This window comes from Lupinus angustifolius, unplaced genomic scaffold (assembly GCF_001865875.1).
Source record: "Lupinus angustifolius cultivar Tanjil unplaced genomic scaffold, LupAngTanjil_v1.0 Scaffold_571, whole genome shotgun sequence".
Lineage (NCBI taxonomy): Eukaryota > Viridiplantae > Streptophyta > Magnoliopsida > Fabales > Fabaceae > Lupinus > Lupinus angustifolius.
This window is the reverse complement of record NW_017727908.1, coordinates 34,478-44,516: the sequence shown is the minus strand read 5'-3', so window position 1 is coordinate 44,516 and position 10,039 is coordinate 34,478.

Below are 10,039 nucleotides of genomic sequence, written 5' to 3'. Positions count from 1 at the left end.
TAAACATGCAATCATGCTATATTTGACATATATAAGCAAAATGAAACCATAATAGAAACGATTTAAGTTCAAATGGCCATGGCCTGGCCTGCTTTGACCTTGCTATGGGCTATTCTAACCCTGCCATGGCCTGCTCTGACCCTGCCATGGCCTGACCTACGCTGGACAACCTATGGTGGGCTAGGCCACATGCATGTTGACACCTCCTGCTTGGCTTTTCATGGCTTGTGTCATGCATGATGTCAAGGCATAAAAAATTGCTTGGTGGCTTAGAGGATTTCTTCATGGTGAAGTCTTGGCCAAGTTGGCCTAGACGTAAGCACCCAGCCATGTGTGCTAAGCGGTTGGCCAAGCGTTCTTCAACAAGAGGAAATCTCCTTTCTTCAAGTTGAAGCAACCTTTCTTCAATAATTCTTGGGCTAATTTTGGTTGGTTGCTTGGCACTTTTCCCCATGATTTCTTCAAAGTAAAGTAAGCTTTTGATTTTGCAAGTTGCTTGGCTCACTTGGCTTAGGTTTCTTCATGGTGAAGTAAGCTACCTTTCTTTAAGCTTAAGTCATTTTTTTCTCGACAAGCTAAAGTACACAACATTTTGTACTTAGCTTGTTTGTTTTGAGCATTTCCTTTTGGACTTTTGGCTTGTGATTTGGCATTAATTCTTGGCTCTCTTTTGCATTAATTAATTTCCTACAAAATTCTAGGGAAATTTGGACAAGAGGTGATCAAAAATTATATTATTCTAACATATAATATTTATATAAAAAGTGTTGAATTAAGTTGGTTTCAAATTTTTGCATAGGATAAATGCCATAAAAAGTATATGAAAATTAGGTATTTTTGGCATTTATCATCTCAAGACTTGATACTTCCACTTGACCACTTGTTTGAGGGTGGTAAGGGGTACCAACCTGATGAGAAACACCAAACTTCTTCAAGAGGTTTTCAAAATGTCTTTCAATGAAGTGTGAGCCTCCATCACTAATACCCAATCTTGGGACCCCAAACCTTGGAAATATGATCTTGGTAAACAATTTGATGACCGCTTTAGCATCATTGTATGGAGATGAAATTTTCTCCACCCACTTAGAAACATAATTGACTACCACCAAGATATATTTTTTGTTGTTTGAAGTAGGCAAAAGTCCCATATAGTCAACTCCCCATACATCAAATATCTCCACCTCAATGATGGGGTTCATTGGCATTTCATGCCGTTTTGATATGTTCCCTACCCTTTGGAAAGAATCACATGTGAGAACAAAACTCCTTGCATCTCTGAATATGTGTGGCCAAGAGAAGTCACATTGGAATACCTTTGCTATTGTTTTTGAAGTACTGACATGGCATCCATAAGAGGCAGAGTGGCAACAACTCAAGATATTTGACCCTTCTTCTTCTAGAACACATATTCTATAAATACCATAAGCATAGAGTTCATAGAGGTAAGGATCATCCCATTTATAGTTCTTCAGATCTGAGAAGAATTTCTTTTTCTATTGCGGTGTCATTTCAGGTGGAAGAATCTTGTTGACCAAATAGTTTACAAAGTCAACATATCAAGGTGCCTCTATAGTGGCGAGGAGGAGGAGTTGATTATCAGGAAAGGAATCATCACTAGGTATGTCCTCCTCCCCTCCACTTGGATGTTCAAGCCGAGATAAGTGATCTACAACTGGACTATATGTTCCCTTTCTGTCAACAATCTCAAGATCAAATTCTTGTATGGCTTCTTCTTACTCATGTAATATCTCAAGGATGAGTGATTAGTGAGGACTATAACTTTAGAACCTACTATGTAGGACCTAAATTTTTCGAAGGCGAACACAATGGCGAGTAGCGCCTTTTCTATGATGACAAAGTTGGTTTGAGTTCCATCAAGTGTTTTTATTGCATAGTAGATGACATGCATCTTCTTGTCCTTCTTTTGACACAACACTGCTCCGACAACATAGTTGCTAGCATCATATATCACTTCAAATGGTAGATTCCAGGCTGGTGATTGCAGTATTGGTGCAATAATCAATGTCTCCTTCGACCTGCAAAATGGTTATAGACAAGCATCACTAAAATCAAATGCAATCTCTTTCATCAAAAGGATAGAAAGGGGTTTCACATTTTTAGAAAAATATTTTATGAATATGCGTTAAAATCCCGCATGGCTTAAGAAACTCCTAACACCATTTATGTTAATTGGTGGTAGCATATTTTCTATTTATTACAATTTTATCCCGTCCACCTCTATCCCTTTTCCTGAAATTAAATACCCCAACACAATACCCTCTCACATAATGAAGTGACATTTTTCTCAATTTAATACAAGATTCACTTCCTCACATCTCTGCAATAATTTTGTCAAAATTGTTAAACATTTATCAAATGAAAGTACATAAACCAAAAAATCATCCATAAAAACTCCCATTATGTTTTCTATAAAATCAGAAAATATTGCAGTCATGCATCTTCGGGAAGTGGTTGGAGCATTACATAGCCCAACAGGTATTATCCTATAGGTGAAGGTGCCATAAGGACATGTGAAAGTAGTTTTTTGTTGGTCTTCAGGATGAATGGGGATTTGATGAAATCCCGAGTACCCATCTAAATAGCAGAAATATTCGTGTGTAGCAAACCTTGCAAGCATTTGATCAATGATAGGGAGAGGGAAGTGCTCTTTCCTAGTGGTTGTGTTTAATTTTCTATAATCAATGCACATTCTCCAACCTGTAACTGTTCTAGTGGGTATTAATTCATGTTTGATAACAATCATCCCACCCTTTTTAGAAACCACGTGAATTGGGCTCACCCATTCACTATCAGATATAGGGTACATAACTCCAATATCTAAAAGTTTTAGCACCTTTTTCCTAACCACTTTTTCCATATTAGGATTTGGTCTCCTCTAGTTTTCAATTGAAGTTTTATGGTTAGGTTCCATGAAAATTCTATGCATGCAAAAAGAAAGATTTATGCCCTTAATATCATCCAATGTATATCATATTACCTTCCTATGCATTCTCAAGACCATTAACAATTTTTCAGTTTCCAATTTATTTTATTTGGAATTAATGACAATTGGATAAGATGAATTAGGTCCATGAAATTCATACATGAGGGTGGAGGGGAGTGTTTTTAATTCAATTTTAGGTTCTTTCTCTTGCTCCCAATCTTCAGATTTGGGCATTACCTTCAAGTTCTCATCTTACGGCTTGTGAGGAAGTATTGGGCTTGCATTCAGAAATTCAATACCTCAACCACTTCCTCATCAACGTCCGAAGTGTCACCATCTACCATGCATATCTACAAGGGATCCTTAGATTGCACTCTAGCTTCTTCCTCTTTCGCAACTTGGTTCGGCATATCAACCCTAAAACATGAATCCTCAATAAAAGTTTGTTTAATAGATTTTGCAATATCAAATTCAACTTTTTATCCCCTATGCTTAGGGAACGTTTTCCGTTCTTTACATCAATTATAACACCAACAATAGCCAAAAAGGGTCTACCTAGTATGATTGGGATTTGTGAATCCTCTTCCATCTCTAGTAATTCAAAATCTGCTAGAATGAAGAAATTATCAACTTTGATAGGAACCTCCTCCAAGATGCCTATAGTGAATTTAACTGACTTACCTGCTAATTGAAGTGATTTAATACTGAGTTTTAGTTCACCCACTTCCATATTTTTGCACACAGATAAGGACATAAGACTCACACTTGCCTCTAAGTCACATAAGCCATGATCACAACTAGTGTTTCCTATTAAACATGAGGTAGAAAAACTACCAAGATCTTTTAAAGTAGGAGGTAATTTATTTTGAATTAAAGCACTTCACTCCTTAGATAAAGCAATTGTTTCATATTTCTCTAGTCTTTTTTGTTGTTGATAAAATATCTTTAATAAATTTTGTATAGGCAAGCATCTCCGACAATGCCTTAGTGAAGGACAAACTGGTGTATAATTTCTTAGGAATGTCCAAAAATGTACCAATTTTCTTTTATAATTTTTCCATTGTCAATCTCTGAGGAAAAAAGAACTAGTGGTACATACGGTGGAAGAGCTACACACTTATACACTTTTTCAAAATTTTGTTCTCCTTCAGGGAGTTGTGTCTTAGTATGTTCCTCTTCCACTTGTGTAATGTTCCTAATTTGAGGAATATCACTTAGTTCCTTTCCACTCCTTAATTTGACAGCTTTACAATGTTCATTATTTAGACTTTTTTCAAGTTGTCGTGGAAACATCTCTGTTTGCCTATTAGGATTACTATTTTGTTGTGCAATTTGTTTTTCCAACATTTTACCATGGATGGACATGTTTTATATTTTAGAATTCAAGTCATTGAGCATGTTTGAATTTTTTTTATTAATCATGACTTGATCATAATGAAATTTATTTTGGTTAGTAGGGAATTTTTCCTGACCATCCATTAATGTTTTAAGAGTAGGATCAATGGGAGAAGATTGTACCTACATAAACCTTGTTGGAGGTTTCCTGTTACATGGTCCGTCCTGGTATTGATGATTCAGAGTGTTGTTTCTCCTCCAAGAAAGGTTGGATTGTTCTTCCTGTTTGGTGGGTTGAATTGTTGTCCGCCCCTCTCCTTGTAATCATAGTAGTTGCACGAATTAGGTTGTTCATTTATCATAGCTCCAAATTCATGTTCAGTGAAGTGTTTGTATTCAGGCCACTCATGACCTTTTGCTCCACACCCCTTATATGTTGTAATAGACCCAATAGCTTATCATGGTATTTTTTTCAGCTTTCCAAACCTTTGAGGAAGGTTCTCTAGCATGGAAATTACATTTCCATTTGATTTATTGAATATTATGCACCAGAATCTCTCCTTGGATGATTTCTCCTCTCATTCGCCCATTGGTGATGATTGGAAACCACATTCTCTATGATCTTCGGAGAAACATCAATTCATTTGCTCATGAAGGCACCACCTGCTGAAGAGTGCAACAATTGTTGTGATGGAATGTCTAGCCCACTATAGAAGTTCTGAAACAAAATCCAAGGTGGAATGCCATGATGAGGGGAAGCATCAGTTACCTTTCTTAATCTTTCCATGCTTCAACAATCGACTCCCCATCCTTTTGACAGAAGTTTTGGATGAGATGCCTATAATGCACTATTTTGGAAGGAGTAAAGTAATTGTTAAGAAAAGCCTCCTCCAAAGTTCGCCATGTTGCTTTGAATTTCAAATTTTTGATTCCTCGGTCACATCTTAGCTTTGTCTCTAAGGGAATATGGAAACATACGGAGAAGAATGACATCTTCAGAAGCCTCCTAGATCCTTATAGTCTCGTAGAATTCCAAGAATTGATCAATATGGACATTTGGATATTCATGAGCTCCTCCTCCAAATTGGTTATGCATCACCATTTGGATCAGAGCAGATAGCAGAGAAAAGTTATCTGCCTCAATAGCTAGGCGAATTATTCCAAGATGTGAACTACGAGCATTAGAGGCTGTATAGCCGAGAAGTGGTTTTTCATCTTGTTCAGCCATTATTTGTACACACGCATGTCTTTCTCTTGCTCTTTCTCTTTGTGGTTTCTTCTTCTATGGAAAGTCATTTCTGAATCTGAGTAGTAATTTGAACTTTGCATAAACCAAATGGGAAACCTGTAGAGGTACCAAGAAAAATTAAAACACGTAATACACTAGAGCAAAGTAATGAATTAATTGAGAATTAAAGAAAATTTTGACACAATCCCCATCAACGGTGCCAAAAACTTGATAGGGCAAATCACATGTTCACGATTATGTTGTCAAGTAATAAAATATCTATCCCATGAGGAATGAAAAATTCCTTTAATTATAACAATTTATCCTTAACTCAAATAGGAATTAAAATGAATTTAGAACAATTGAACAATTGACAAGAATAAGGGAGCACATCTGTTGTCCCACAGTTTGTGCCACTCCATGTGCCATTGGCTTGTGATTGGTAAGAAAAATACTTAATAATCAAATTTTAGCTTAAATATATTTTTCTGACCAATCATAAACTCATGGCACATGGTGTGACACAAACTGTTGGACAACAGATGTGTACCCCTAGAATAATTATGAAAATAGTAAAAAGGATTGAAATCTAATTTAGTAAGAGTACACATGATACGGTTTACCGCCTTTATACTCGGAAATCCTTGTTTCGATCCTTTTCATGAACTTTAAGTTGTGAGGGTGAATTGCTCTTTGATATGTGTCATCCTCTCTCGAGCTCTGACATGTATACTCAATTCAAGTGAAACCTACTCTCGTGGTATGATTATCAATCAAATCTTTTACTTGGGTCTTTCTATCCAAACACTTCATAGCAACCTAAGGTGAATTCTAGAAACCCTCGAGAAACCTAACACGAATCTCGTGAATTAGGTTTCTAGTTTGAATAAATGAATACTCAGATAGTTGGGTTCACCTCTCGGTCCTTCCCCAATGTATCTAAGGGTGTAATTTATTAGCCAGACAACTCACACGAATAAAACTCAGTTTAATAATTTAAATCATAATACTCAATGAAATATAAGTAAGAACAAGTGTTTATTGAATGTAAAAGGGCATAGCCCCAATCCTAGAAACAAATTAAATTACTCACTCATAAAAGAGAAGAAAATACCTAATTCTAAATTAGAGAATTGTAATGTAAAAGTGTGTCCAATCCTTGAGGGAGAACCTTCATTTATCCTAATTACAAAATATTGGGCTAAGCCTAACAAAATAAATCTAAAAAATAGGAATAGAATATAACGTCCACGACTTCTTTTGGCCCTTCAATTGATCTTCGCATAGCCTTAAAACTGATTTTCATCTTCTTGCACTCAATCTCTATTCTCTTTGGCTCCAATCCATCCAAACTGCACAACATAGCTAAAAACACTCGCACAACCCGAACAAAGAGATATAAATGCTATAAACAATCATAAAGTCATAATTATGTCCTAAAATACAAGTTAAATGCAATACATATATAACACAATTTCACATTCATCATGTTCTTAATATCTAATTTGAAAAATAAAATAATCATTGTTATTAATATTTATGAAGTTTACATACTATTTGTAAAACTACATAATCAAATGTATTATTAATATTATATATTATTGATCTTATTAATATTTTGTTAAACATAAAGGCATTGCTAACCTAAAACTAGAGGAGCTTCTTCGAAGTAAGTGGCACATATAATCAAAATTGGATTGAAACACGTTCAACATAATTTCTTTGTCGTTTCTTCTTCTTCCTTTTTCTATTTCTTCTTATTCTTCCTTCTTCATTTCTAGCCCATGTCCAGTTCCATCCTTTCTTCTTCATTTCCATCAATCCAGTCTCTATCGATAACTTCTATTATTTCCAAAATCTCCTTCCAGACTCCCCTAAACCCTGAAGTATCATTACAAATAACACTCTTGCTTATTTGGAGTAAAAACCTAATTTGCTCATTAAGGTAAAAATATTGTTTATTTCTAGTTATGTTCAAAAGCCAGATATACTAAGTAATTTACTCAGTAGGTAACATTTAGGTACTATTTGTAATTGAAGTTCATAACTCATGATGATCTATTTTTGTTCTTAATTGTTGATGTTGTTTTTTGTTGTTTCTATTTGTTGCTTCTTTGTTGTTTGCTATTTTATTTGCTACCTTTTCCCCTATTTTATCAAAATTGATGCATGGCTGAAAAAGATAATTAATGTCCCTTAATTCTTGAGATGCTATGGCCTATATTTGTTAAGTATATATGTGAGTAATTTTAATTTCAGTCCTACATTCGTATATCCCACAAAATTAAAGCCTCTTGAGTCAGATATTTAGGAGACTTTCAAGAGGCTTATGAATGAATTGAAGATTATATGTGTTGAGTACTCAACCCTTGTTAATGAATTGACTATTTTGTTTTAAATCCATTGGATATTTGTCATTGAGTTAAATATGAGAGTATATAAATATATATGGTACTTTGAGTTACGGACAAAATAGATCGCACCAGAATAGTTTATTGTTTTTCTTTTGGTTTTAATAGATTCAAGATTCTTCTACTATCCGAACTTCTTTTGGTTCTCCAAATTCATATTGTAATGAATATGGTATAACAGTTTCTTATTAATAAAGTTATGTCATTGGGTTATTTTGTTCATTCATGGATGTCTTTTTTATTTTTTGGAGGAGAATGTTAGCAAATAATTTCTTTTTGATGCAACAAATTGGGAAATGGACCATTTTGATTTATTTGGAAACACAATTTGTATTTATTTAGATTGACTTCCAAATTGTGTATTTTTTAGGATTATAAGACTTTTTATGTCTATTCTAAATATAGTTATGTTATTTTTAGATGGACATATTTAACTCATGTACTTCATCAGATTGTATGACTTTTTTAATTTTAAATATAATGATGTGTTCAGATATTTGTTTTTCCATTATAAATTCATATTATGATTTCATATTACGAACAATCAGTAAAACATGTCGAAATGGAATTGTGGATATATGCATGACTCTTTTAATATCATCAATACTTATACCAATGAAATAAATCCTAAGGTAAAACAAAATCATATTAATCTATAATGATGGACATGTGAATGCAAACATGCAAGAACATGACTTTTATGAAGACAAAGCTGAAAGCTTAAAGACTATGGATAAAGACAGATCAACTACAACATCATGCAGACTCAAACTCAAAGAAAACAAAGATCATTAAGACTAGAATAGTCTTTTTATTTTTTGGTCCTAAGATGCTTTGGTTGAGTATAGTCTAAGTTGGGTGAACCTTATGATAATCTCATATAATTAGAGTATGAACATATTGCATAAGAGATTTTTATATGTAACATGATTTACATGCATCTAGCATATACATGATTTTGTTACATTAAGTACATATATTATTTTCCAGAAGCATGCACCACGAATCAATCATCCATGTTTGAGGTTCGTGCAAATTAACTAAGTCTTTTAAAAACTGTTATTCGATTAATTCATTGGTTAATTGATTAAGTATATGAAAATGAAAGAGACTTATTGGTTTCTTTTTTATTTCTCTTTGGTTTCTCCTTCCACCATGTATGTGGAATGAAATATCCATATTCTACGGCATCCCAGATATCTGTATCAATGGCCTCAATAAAAATCCTCATTCCAATTTTCCAGTAGGCATACCCCCCGCCACTGAAAACTGGAAGGAAATTGATGGATGCACCATCACTGCCAAAAGGGTTAGAAGAGCCCATAGTAAAGTTCCTAGGATCAACGATCTATGCGGCTAAGCTAGCACAGTTGTACTAGCTCTCATACCACTTGTTGGGTCTCACAAGGCCCTGTAACTCACCTAGGGGATGAATAGGTGATATGGTGCACAATATCCTTGCTCGATTAACAAACAAATTTTACAAATTCACTCATTGTTTAATCGATTAACACCAACTATAGTCGATTAACTCGTTCTGCAGATAAGCAATTAACTATAGAACCTAATCAATTATTCAGTTCTTATTCTATGAAAAAATATTCTTTGATCTCCAAGATTACCAAGATTCAACTAAACTTATATGCATTCTTATATACGATTAAGAACAGTAAATGCACAAAACATAATATACAAATAAAGCAGAATGATATGCACCCCAAGTTAAGTAAATCAAGTAATACGGAAACGTAAAGAGTTAATGGTTGAGAAGAATGAGACAAGGCTTTTATCCTGGTATGATTGTGGATTCACTTGCAAACTACATTCTGGCCTCCCCTTATGATATTGGGAGATTTTTCTTCACTATTGGAAAACAATTGTTCCTTACAAACACAATTCCAAGACAACACGCAAGAACTTCCTTCTTGGATCCATTGAGCCCGAAATCCGGTTTGACCACTCAACTCGTCTACTAGGATACCACAACGTTCGTGATTCTGGCCCCAACCGATTGCTCACTCTACCCAAGACTTCTTTCCTTGTGAAGACAATCACTAATACCTAACGACAACTAGGTTTTCCCAAACTGATTCTCTTTCGCTTGTGATACTAAAAACACCA